This window comes from Vulpes lagopus, chromosome 19 (genome assembly GCF_018345385.1).
Source record: "Vulpes lagopus strain Blue_001 chromosome 19, ASM1834538v1, whole genome shotgun sequence".
NCBI classification, from domain to species: Eukaryota; Metazoa; Chordata; class Mammalia; order Carnivora; family Canidae; genus Vulpes; species Vulpes lagopus.
Window position 1 is genome coordinate 11,675,536 of NC_054842.1, and position 13,431 is coordinate 11,688,966.

General features: G+C 39.9%; 1 pseudogene; it reads left to right on the plus strand.

The window, feature by feature from the left end:
* The first annotated feature begins 594 nt into the window (after window positions 1-594).
* Window positions 595-1,576, plus strand: LOC121478994 (annotated as a pseudogene).
* The last annotated feature ends 11,855 nt before the right edge of the window (window positions 1,577-13,431 follow it).

Genomic DNA, 13,431 nt, shown 5'->3' on the forward strand with positions numbered 1-13,431 from the left:
GGTTGACAAAGGGACTAACCCAAATTAAGAACATGTTCTTTTTTTCAAAAATGTTATTTGTTTGAGAGACAGCATGAACAGGGGGAGGGGCAGAGGGAGATTTAGACTCTCCACTGAGCAGGGATCCTCCCCCCTTCAATGTGGGGCTCCATCCCAGGACTTTGGGATGTGACCTGAGCTGAAGGTAGATGCTTAACCGACTGAACCACCCAGGCGTCTCAAGGACATTTTCTAAAACAATGTAACTCTTCACTTGAAAAATGTCAATGTCATAAAAGAAAGACCAAGGAACTGTATCAGAATAAAGGAGAATAAAAAGACAACTAATGCAATTCATGATTCTGAACTGCAAACCATCCTATAAAAGATGTGGGGATAATCAGAGATATTTGAATATTGAATATATTTTAAAGTATATCAATATTAAATTTCATTGAATTTAGTTATGCTGTCACTGTGTAAAAGCTTGTCCTATTTCTTAAGAGGTACTAACTAAAGGATTAAGATAAAGGGGCCTGAAGTCTGTCTGCAAGTATTTTCAGATGTTTCTGGGAAAAGCAAATAATTTTTTCTAAAAAGAAGATGTGAGGTAGGTGCCTGGCTGGCTCAGTTGGTAGAGCATTTGACTCTTGATCTTGGGGTCATGAGCCCCAAGTTGGTCATAGAGCTTAATTGAGAAAAAGATTTGGGACGGGACAAATGCAGGCCTCAGGCAGTTTGAACAGTTTAACTGCAAACATGGATATCAGACCCAATCATACAATTTACATTAACAATATGAATGACAAAATTAAAAAAGAAGAATTGAAGAGATCCCTATACGCCCTGTTTTCTCAGTTTGGCCATGTGGTAGATATTGTAGCTTTAGAGACCATGAAGATGAGGGGGCAAGGCTTTGTTATTTTTAAGGAACTGGGCTCATCCACAAATGCCTTGAGACAGTTACAAGGATTTCCATTTTATGGTAAACCAATGTGAATCCAGTATGCAAAAACAGGTTCGGATATAATATCTAAAATGTGTGGCACTTTTGCTGACAAAGAAAAGAAGAAAGAAAAGAAAAAGGCAAAAACTGTGGAACAGACTGCAACCATTGCAAACAAAAAGCCTGGTCAGGGAATACCAAATGCAGCAAATACCCAAGGAAATTCAACACCAAATCCTAAGGTCTCTGATTACCCTCCAAACTATATTTTATTTCTCAACAATTTACCAGGAGAGACTAATGAGATGATGTCTATGCTGTTTAATCAGTTTCCGGGCTTCAAAGAAGTACGTTTGGTACCCAGAAGGCATAACATTGCTTTGTTGAATTTGAAAATAATGGACAGGCTGGAGCTGCCAGGGATGCTTTACAGGGATTTAAAATCACACCGTCCCATGCCATGAAGATCACATATGCCAAAAAATAACATATTGCATAGTTGTCTTTAAAGGACTTGGTGTTATTTAAAGTGTTTGTTTTGATAACATTTGGTCAGGCCATTTTAATAGTTGGGATGCAGAGGAGTGAAAGAGAAATTTTTGTGAATTTTAAAAAATTACCTAGTTTTTGTTTAGCCTTATTGAACTATGAAATATGAAGGCCTCAATTTTGTACAATAGACTTTTATTTGTATTCTATAAAAAAAAAATATTTGGTGAGCCTGGGTGGCTCAGTCAGTTAAGTGTCTGACCCTTGGTTTTGGCTCAGGTCATGATCTACTGGTTGTGAGATCAAGCCCTGAGTCAGATTCCATGCTCAGTGTGGAGTCTGCTTTAGATTTTCTCTTTCTCTCTCCCTCCACTTCCTCCCACCCCCACCCCACTCACATACATGCACACTCTCTCCCTCAAAATAAATAAAGTCTTTTTAAAAATGCAAGAAAAGGAACCCTTAAAAGGTGGGAAGTACCCTAATACCTTATAAACTATAAGAATAAATACATTCTTCTGTTTTGTGGCTGTGGCATGCGGCAGGAAGACACTTGGTGGAGTGGCTTGTTTTCTCCTCCCTGTTCTGTGTTAAATTTCTTCATGTATATCCTGAACCCTACCTCCAGCCCAGGTAGCTTAACCAGAAGGCACTGTGGCCCAAGAGGAAGTTGTTAAAGAGGCAGTTGATAGGACCAGGAAACACAGATGTCAAATTCTTGGTATTTTAGATTATGAGTACAGAAAAATCTGAGTAAATGCTTTAAGATCAAAAGATTCAGGGGGCACCTGGGTGGCTCAGTCAGTTAAGCATCTGCCTTTGGTTCACATCATGATCTCAGGGTCCTGGGATCCAGTGCTATGTTGGGTTCCCTGCCCAGCAGAGAGTCTGCTTCTCTCTCTCCCTCTATCCCTCTTCACCACCTGTGGTCTCTCTCTCTCTCAAATAAATAAAAACCTTTGAAAAAAATAAAGATTTGTTATGAAACCTACTGAGCCAGTTTCTCTTTTTACTGCTTATTGATTCTCCACTACCCCGATGGCCCAACAGTTTCTCCAAGCTGGTATATGAAGGAGAGCATTGGAAAGGGCTCTAACCCACAACTAACATGGGGCGCTTCACCTTCCCTGACCCTGGGCCAACTCTAGAGTCTTAGAAGAAGCCCCAGAGGAGTCTGAGGATCCAAGTACAGATGAGCTAGTTTCACAGTGGGGGCCAAGAAAGTGAAGATATTCCAGAATACCGTACCAGCTACTCACCCCTACTCAGGCAATGACCACACAAAAGTAGAAAGGGCAAGTGGGGCTCCCTAGAGAGATCCCCGGGGGATCCCCAAGTATCCAGCACCAGACAGATAAAGGATTCACTTCTAAACATTGCCTGGGAACAGAGGCAGGTATACCCTAGGGGGCCTTTCCAACAGGGGGAAGAAAGTAGACACCTGCCTCCCCCAAAGCTTCTATGAGTGCTGTCACCCAGAACTTCGATTCATGTAAGGAGAAGTCTGTGGAGGTGGCAAGTTCTTCTGATTACCTAAATGGATTGGGAATTTAGAAAATTAATTTTGTGCTCATGTGGGCTCCTGGCTGGAAAACATATCCTGGGAGGATTTATTTTCTGTAGCCAGTAGAGGGCACTTTAAGACAGCAGAAGACCTGAATGAATCTACCCTAAGGATCCAATCCTGAATTTATGTGGGTTTGCTTTTCCCTGGAAAGCAATTCAGGGAAGGCAACCGGGATGAACAGAGACATTGAGGGAAGTCAGGAGGCATGGTCTCAGCCAACCAGGTATACTGGAAGGAGGCATTCCGGGCCAAGGGGTCAGCACACGCACAGGATTGGGGTATTGTTAAAGAAATGTAGCCACTTCCTGTATCATGCCGTACTCAGGAGACAGGAGAAAGCAAAACATATATATTAGGGTGTTTATATAAATCTAAATATATACACATATATATTCACAAAACATTATATATTAGGGTGTTTCCACTTTTGGAAATTAATCCACCCCCTCTTAATGCACCTTCCTTTTAAAAATAATTTTTGTTCCTTGCTTTTCCCCAAGACATTTGAGAGTGGGCTGTAGATACTATGCCTCTTTACTCTTCATTAGCCCATGTCTCCTAAGCTTGACAGAGCTGCCGCACAGTCACTGAATCCAGGGTTGGAGAAAGTGTCTGGTGGTACTTGGGCATTCACCATGTCTAATACTCAAAGTTCAGCCTGATACTGCTCTCAGGTCCCAAAGACCAGAGAGGGAAAGTAGGCTATTTAGCTTAAACCAGCACCATGGAGGCTCAGCAATACCTGTGAGTAGACCTGAGAGACCCAGGGAAAGGAAGCAAGACAGGAACCTGGTGCCAACCATGAACAGGGCCGAATCCAGCCGAGTTTCCCATGGCCAGGAAGCTGCATCCCTGAAGGACCACCAGGAGAGGTGACTTGCAAGCAGCAGGCCAAAGAAGTTTAGGGACATCTTTGCAGAAGAGAAAAAACAGGGGCACTTAAGTGGCTCAGTCGGTTAAGAGTTGGACTCTTGATCTCAGCTCAGGTCTTATCTCAGCGTTATGATTTCAAGTCCTGTGTTGGGCTCCATACTGGACATGGAGCTTACAGAAAGAAAAGAAAAGAAAGAAAAGGAAAGGAAAGGAAAGGAAAGGAAAGGAAAGGAAAGGAAAGGAAAGGAAAGGAAAGGAAGAAAGGAAGGAAAGGAAGGAAAGGAAAGGGAAGGAAAGAAAGAAAGGAAGGAAAGGAAGGAAAGGGAAGGAAGGAAGGAAGGAAGGAAGAAAGGAAGGAAGGAAGGAAAAGAAGAATAAGAGAAAAGAAAAAAACAGATGTGTTGTTCTCCGAAGGTCCCAAGTAGATAAGCCCTTAGTCCTCCCTGGGGTCTCTATTTTTCACTGTGATGCTAAGACCCAGTGTAGCAATGGCTCCATGTGACCCCTGACTCTCCTGGTTGCCTGACTTCCAGCCAGCAGCAGCTTCACTAGCCTTGGGTCATAGCTTGTGAGAGGAGAAGTAACTGCATTGTGTGCTCAGCCTTTCTGAGAGGGTTCCCCCAGTTCTGCAGAAGCTATAGAACTGACCCACTGAAGAGACAAGGTACCTGGCTAGCTCAGGAACTAGGTAAGTAGGTACCTCCACCCTCATCAGCTAATATCCAATTTCTGGTCCCTCTGAGGCTGCCTTGTCAAAGCTGGAGTCCTGATCCCACATGAATACACAGGGATGAAGAGGGGGTCACTGAGCCAGGTGTCAAGAGCCAGCCAAGCATCTGGGACTTTATAAACATGTAAAATGGTGCTTCTCATGCTTCTCACTTCTTAGTGGTGAAGGATTGGTTGGTTTGCTTTAAATCAATCCCTATGGGCCAGTATTTGTCAAATACAACAAAAATACTAAAACAACTTCTAAATTACTAGATTCAAGACATTAAGTTACATTTCAAGAATATAAGAATATAGTGAAAATCCAATTATGAAAATAATGCATGTTATTCATTGAAAGTACACATAAAATACTTAATATAGGGACTCATTATTATACTCAACTTTGTCATTCTGTAATCATAACTAAACAGTTATAAGTAGTGATTTTCCGTATTAAGCACTTATATGCTCACTTGGAATGAACACTATATCAAGTTCTTTAAGGTGGTAAGTGAGTTGGAGTCTTTTATTTATCTCAGCTGATTCAGATTGACAAGCATGCTCCTTGCAGGGAATAGGGTATATCTACAATACTTCCATTTATTCTTTTACTAACACCCACCATAAAGATCCCAGACTCAGAGAAGGAATATTGACAGGAAAGGAATGCAAGATTTTTCAAGTAATTTCTTGACAAATAATTTTAGTGGGGCTTATTTTACAATCTGCAAATTCTGGCTAAAAAGAAAAAAGAAAAAAAAAAAGCACTACAGAGACTTCAGGGAAGATGATGGAGTAAGAGGACCCTAACCTCACCTCATCCTATGGACACAAGGAGTAACACCGACATCAGTGCAAATAATCCAGAAAACACTGGCAGAAAAGGCTAAATGGAAAGAAGAGGCCACATCAAAGAGGGCAGGAAGGGAGAAAACCAGTAGAGAGCTGTGTGAAACCCTAGGACTATCCATGGGAGGGAGAGGTGCCAGGGTAACAGAGAGGGGGAGAAACAAACTCCCCCACCAGGAACCCCAGGCACCAGGGACCTACAGGGGGAAAATGAATCTTCATAATATTTGGCTTTGAAAACCAGAGGGGCATAATTTCATGAGTTATTACAACTAATGGAGCTTAACCCCTGGAACTTAGAGTAGGGAGGGTGAGAGGAAATGGAGTTACCACTCTTAAAGAGATAGCAAGACAACCCTGCTGAGATACAGCATGGGGGCAGAAGTTTGATAAACTGCCTGGGGTATAGGGGAGGGACATTTATTTACTAATCTCAGAACATGTGCTGGGGGGTCAAGGAGACTGACATGGGAGACTTCTTCAACTACGAAGGAGCTAGTGGGGGTCATTTCCCTTTACCACTCCCCAGCCTAGACACAGGGACATCCATTGGGATGTGCCAACACCTGCTACCTAACTGCTAAGAGCATCCCACCCCTCCATTCTCCTACAGACATGCCCCGCCCCCCCCAGTACACTCTTGATCAGAGCCCATCCAAAGCAGTGCCATAAGCCTAGAAGTATGCAAGCAGCCCCAATAGGGGCCAACACTACTCCCAAGTGACTCCTGCACCAAGGATAGGGCAAGATAACCATACACCCTAACCTGACTACAATGGGTTGGGGGCAGATACCTGGTCTGACTGTAGACCCTGCCCACCAACAAAAGCTTCTCAGGGAACACCCCAGGGAAAGCATCCTGTAGTTTGGTGCCTACTGTATCTCTGGTAAATGCCTGGTCTGACTAACTCAAGCCCAAGCTGGCCCCAGACTGGTCTCCTAACAACACAGAGACAAAACCCTGTCCATGACAGGCAAAAAGAGTCACTGTAGATGACTGGACTGAAGGAAAAAGCAGCCAAGCCACAAGAGTAGGGCACACACAGCACACATAGGAGATAGTTCTGAAGTGCTAGGTGAGCATGGGGCATCTTACTGCAGGGAACTACAGGACCCCTCCTTCCTTTAAAGACCACTGCTTTAAAGAACAGGAGAAATAACTGACTTTCCTAACACATAGAAAGAGACACACAGAGAGAAATGTGTCCCAAATGAAAGAACAGGACAAAATCATATTAAGAAAGCTTAATGAAACAAAGATAAGTAATATGTCTGATAGAGTATTAAAAGTAATGGTCAAAGATACTCACTGGATTTGAGAAAAGAGTGGAAGACCTCAGTGAGTTCCACAACAAAGAGATAAAAAACACATAAAAGAACCAGAGATAGGGATCCCTGGGTGGCGCAGCGGTTTGGCGCCTGCCTTTGGCCCAGGGCGCGATCCTGGAGACCCGGGATCGAATCCCACATCGGGCTCCCGGTGCATGGAGCCTGCTTCTCCCTCTGCCTGTGTCTCTGCCTCTCTCTCTCTCTCTGTGACTGTCATAAATAAATAAAAAATTAAAAAAAAAAAAAGAACCAGAGATAAAGAACTCAATAACTGAAATTAAAAACACACCAAATGGAATAAATAGTAGATTAGAGGAAACAGAAGAATGGATCAGCAATCGGGGTGGCAGAGTAACGGAAATTAATCAAGCTGAATGGAAGAGAGAAAAAAAAAGAAAGTAGACTCTGAGAACTCAGTAACACCACTAAGCAAATAACATTTGCATTATAAAGATCACAGAAGGAGAAGGAGAAAAGCGGGCAGAAAAATTATTTTAAGAAATAATACCTGAAAACTTCCCAAATCTGGGGAAGGAAACAGAAATCCAGATCAAGAAGGCAGAGAGAGCCCCCAATAAAACCCCAGGGTGGTCTACATTAAAGACCCATAGTAATTAAAATGGCAAAAAGTAGTGATGAAGAGAGAATTTTTAAAGCAGCAAGAGGAAAGAAAATAGTTATATACAAGGGAAACCCCATAAAGCTATCAGCAGATTTTTGGCAGAAACTTTGCAGGCCAGAAGAAAGTGGCATAATATATTCAAAGATACATTTGAGAGGAAAAAAACTCCTGCAACCAAGAATACTCTATCCAGCAAGTCTATATTCAGAGTAAAAGGAGAGATAAAGACTTTTCCCAGACAAAAGTTAAAGGAGTTCATGACCATTGAACCAGCCCTATAAGCAATGTTAAAGGGAACTGTTTGGGAAGAAAAGATCCTAAGTAGGAATAAGAAAAGTAGGAAGCACAAAAGCAGTAAAATTAAGTGTAACTATAAATATCAGTCAAAGGATTCACAAAATAAAAGGATGCAAAGTACAACATGTATGCCTGACATGTGGAGGAGGGGGAGGAGTAAAGAATGGGTTCAAATTTAAGCGACCATCAACTTAATATACTATACATCAAAGATGTGATACATAAATCTGATGATAGCCATAAATCAAAAACCAGTAATAGATATGTAAAAATAAAAAGAAAGGAACCCAATTTTTATTTATTTTTATTTTTTTAATCTAGTTATTTTTTTAAACATTTTATTTATTTATTCATAGAGATGCAGAGAGAGAGAGACAGAGACAGAGACACAGGCCGAGGGAGAAGCAGGCTCCATGCAGAGCCCGACGCGGGACTCGATTCAGGGTCTCCAGGATCACGCCCTGGGCTGCAGGCGGCGCTAAACCGCTGCGCCACCGGGGCTGCCCGGAACCCAATTTTTTTTTTTTTTTTAGGTTTTTTAAAAATTTATTTTTTTAAAGTTAATATGTGCATAAAAGGAAACTGAAAAACACAAGAAGCAAAGAACAAAGTCATCCATAATCACAAGCAGTTTACAGTTTGACTTCTAGGTCCCGAGTGTGTATCTATCTACACAAGTAAGCCTTTAAAGTAAGATCGTACAGTTATGTATCATGCTTTTACACACCATGAATATTTATCATGTCAAAGTCCCCAAACTATGAGTATTTTGATAACCAAGAATACACTACACCAACTCCATCTGAAAAAAAAAAAATGTAATCCTGCCTTTCTTGGTGACAAAAATATAAAAGACAAAAATGGCAACAGGCCTCTAGATAAAGATATTGGCAGAGTTACAATTAAAATGCTGCATTCCCTTAATGTTAAATTAAAACTGAGACATAAAGTAACGGAGTACACAACATATAATGCCTGTAAAAGAATTCATCATCCGGAACCCACTTTTTAAAAGTAGTCATCACACCCAGTGTGGGGCCCATGGTAGGGCTTGAACCCATGGCCCTGAGATCAAGACCTGAGCTGAGATCAAGAGTTGGACGCTCAACCAACTGGGCCACCTAGGTACCCCAGAACCAAATTTTATATTACAAAGAAAGGCAACAAATCATGAGAGAAAAGAGAAAGAAAAGGAACAGAGAAGAACTACAAAAAACAACCATAAAACAACAAAATAGCAGTAAGCATATACCTATCAATAATTACTTTGAAAGTAAATGGACTAAGTGCCCCAATCAAAAGACATAGGCTGACAGAGTAGATTAAAAAATAAGACCCAGGGCAGCCCCGGTGGCTCAGAGGTTTAGCGCTGCCTTCGGCCCTGGGTGTGATCCTGGAGACGCGGGATCGAGTCCCACATCAGGCTCCCTGCATGGAGCCTGCTTCTCCCTCTGCCTGTGTCTCTGCATCTGTGTGTGTGTGTGTGTGTGTGTGTGTGTGTGTCTCATGAATAAATAAATAAAATCTTAAAAAAAAAAATAAGACCCAGCTACATGCTGCCTATAAGAGACTCATTATAGACCTAAAAAGACACACGCAGATTAAAAGTGAAGGGAGGTAAAAGCATTTATCGTGCAAATGGAAGTGAAAAGGAAGCCAGGGTAGCAATGTTTATATTATACAACATAGACTTTAAAACAACAAAGGACACAATATAATAAGGGAATAATCCAACAAGAAGATATACCAATTGTAAATATTTATGCACCCAACATGAGAGCACCCAAGTACATAAAGCAACTATTAACAAACATTATGGAAGTGATCAATAGTAATACAATAATAGTAGGGAACTTACTTACATTAATGGGTAGATTATCCAAACAGAATAATCAACAAGGAAACAGTGGCTTTGAATGATATTTTGAACCAGGTGGATCTAACATATATTAAAGACATAATAATAAAGATTAAAGCAGAAATAAATGATATAGAAACTAAAAAACAATAGAGCAGATCAATGAAACCAGGAGTTGGTTCTTTGAAAAGATCAACAAAATTGATTAACCTCTGGCCAGGCTCATAAAAGAAAAAGAGAGAGAACCTAAGTAAACAAAATCACTAATGGAAGAGGAAAGATAACAACCACCACCACCACAGAAATACAAACAATTGTAACAGAATATTATGAAAACCTATATGACAACAAACTGGACATCTTAGAAGAAATGGATAAATTCCTAGAAACATATAGCTTCCCAAAACTAAAGCAGGAAGAAATAGAAAATTTGAACAGACCAATTACTAGCAATTAAATTGAATCAGTAATTTAAAAAAACCTCCCAAACAAAAGTCCAAGACCAGATGGCTTCACAGTCAAATTCTTCCAAACATTTAAAGATGAGTTAATACTTATTCTTCTCAGACTATTCCAAAAAATACAAGAGGAAGGAATCTCCCAGTTTCATTTTCTGAGGCCAGTATCACTCTGATACCAAAACTAGATAAAGACACCACACAACACAAAAAAAGAGAACTATAGAACTACAGAAATCATCCACAAAAAATTAGCAAACCATTAACATTAGCAACAGTGCATTAACAAATCATACACCACGATCAAGTGGATTTCTCTCTGGGATGCAAAGGTGGTTCAATATTCACAAAACAATCAAATTGATACATCACATCAGTAAGAGAAAGGATAAGAACCATATGATTGTTTCAATAGATGCAGAAAAAGCATTTGACAAAGTACAACATCCATTCATGATAAAAACCCTCAACAAAATAGGGTTAAAGAGAACATACCTCAACATAATAAAGGTCTTATATGAAGAAACCCACAGCCAAAATCATACTCAATGGTAAAAAAATTGAGCTTTTCTCCTAAGGTCAGGAACAAGACAAAGATGTCCACTCTCACCAATTTTATTCAACATAGTACTGGAAGTCCTAGCCTCAACAATCAGACAACAGAAAGAAAGAAAAGTCATCCAAATTGATAAGGAAGGAGTAAAACTCTCACATCTGCAAATGACATGATGCTATATAGATAAAACCCTAAAAACTCCACCAAATATTCCTAGGACTGATAAATGAATTTGGTGAAGTTATTGGATACAAAATCAATGTACAGGAATCTGTTGCATTCCTATACACTAATAATGAAATATCAAAAAATGGTATTAAGAAAACAATCCCATTTATAATTGCACTGAAAATAATTTGTAGGAATAAACCTAAACTTCAGCTTGGGTCATGATCTCAGGGTCCTGGGATCAAGTCCCGCATCAGGCTTCCTGCTCCACAGGGAGCCTGCCTCTCCCTCTGCCTTTCTCCCTCTCTGTCTCTCATGAATAAATACATAATTTTTTTAAAGAAGGAATAAGCCTAACCAAAGAGGTGAAAGATCTGTACTCTGAAAACTATAAAACACTTAGGAAAGAAATTCAAGATGATTCAAAGAGATGGGTAGACACTCTGTGCTCATGGATTGGAAGAACAAATATTATTGAGATGTCTATACTACACAAAGCAATCTACACATTAAATGCAATCCCTATCAAAATAGCACAGCATTTTGCACAGAACTAGATCAAACAATCTTAAAATTTGTATGGAACCACAAAAGACCTCAGCAACTTTGAAAAACAAAACAAAACAAAACCAACAGTATCACAACTCCAGGTTTCAAGGTATGTTACAAAACAGTAGTAATTAAAACAGTATGGTGCCAGCATAAAAATAGACACATTGATCAATGGAATAGAACAGAAAACCCAAAAATAAACTCACAATTATATGGTCAGTTAATTTCCTACAAAGGTGGCATAAATATACAATGGGAAAAGACACTCTTTTCAAAAAATGGTGTTGGGAAAACAGGACAGCCACGTGTAAAAGAATGAGCCTTTCTTACACCATACACAAAAATAACCTCAAAATGGATTAAAAACCTAAATATGAGACCTCAAACTATATAAATCCTGGAAGAGAGTATAAGCAGTAATCTCTCTGATATTGGCTGTAGCAAAATTTTTCTAGCTATGTCTCCTTAGGCAAGGGAAATAAAACCAAAAATAAACTAATGGGACTACATCAAAATAAAGTCTCTGCACAGTGAAAGAAACAATCAACAAAATTAAAGGGAAATCTACTGAATGGGAGAAGATATTTGCAAATGACATATCTGGTAAAGGGTTAGTATCCAAAATATATAAAGAACTGATACAGCTCAATACCCAAAGTCCAGATAATCCAATTAGAAACCGGGCAGAAGACATGAATAGACATTTCTCCAAAGAAATCATACAGATGGTCAACAAACACATGAAAAGATTCTGAACATCACTCATCATCAGGGAAATGCAAATCAAAACTATAATGAGATATTACCTGACACCAATCAGAATAGCTAAAATCAAACACACAAGAAACAATAAGTGTTGATGAGAATGTGAATAAGGAACCTTCATGCACTATTAGTGGGACTGCAAACTGATGTAGCCACTGTGGAAAATAGTGTGGAGTTTCCTCAAAAAATTAAAAATAGAACTACCATATGATCTAGTAATTACATTCCTGGGCATTTACCCCCAAATTTAAAAAATCCACTAATTCAAAGGAATACAGGCACTTCTATGTTTATTTTAGCGTTATTTATAATAGTTGAACTATGGAAGCAGCTCAAGTGTCCTTCAATAGATAAATGGATAAAGAAGATGTGACATATATACACAATGGAATATTACTGAAATCTTGCCATTTGCAATGACATGGATGGAGCTAGAGAGTATAATGCTAAGTGACATAAGTCAGAGAAAGACAAGCACCATATAATTTCACTCCTATGTGGAGTTTAAGAAATAAAACAAACGAAAAAAGATAAAAAGAGATAAACCAAAAAACAGAGTCTTTACTATAGAGAGCAAACTGATGGTTACCAGAGGGGAGGTGGGTGGGAGGATGGGTGAAATAGAAAAGGGGACTAGAGAACACTTATCATGATGAGAACTGGGTAATGTACAGAATTATTGCATCTCTATATTGTACACTTGAAACTAATATAAACTATATTAACTATAATCACACAGGAATGATCTCAATTTTCTGTGACCAAACCTGTAGACTTGCTAAAGCACACTCATTGTTTTCTCTGTACCTTCTGTTATAAAGGAGAATAGTATGGAGTCCATACTGCTGATGCTGTGTACATAAACCTCATGTCTCCACCAATCTTATAGAACTCAGCCTCTCCCTCCTTCTCCTGGGCCCTTACTTCATCCATTATGCCCTCACTCACCTGTACCACCTTTATGAAGAATTTCAAACTTAGAGCGAAGAGTTACATAACACACAATATGTTCTTACCATCTGCATCAGTCAGGGCTCTTAGTTACAAACGAGAAAATTGCTGTAGATGGTTTAGGGGAGAAAACAGGCTCAGTAAGGAATAATAAGATTACAGAATCTCTTAAGGACAGAGAACCAGGACTAGAAGCCATGGAGGTAGGAACACTTCCAAACCATGTCACCAGCCCACTGCAGGAGAGCCACTGGAGTCTATACTGCTGATGCTGTGTACAATTGGTGGGGCCAGCTTCACAAGCCCATGCCCCAGCTGCAAAAGAGGCCAGGGGGAAAAAAGCCTCTGGCTCCTACTTGGGGGTTGTAGAGAATTCCCAAACAGGAGGGATGTTCAAAGGTGCTGAATAGACTGAAGGAATGTTGAATGTCCCCCACAGTCCACCCCCTGGCTGTCCAACA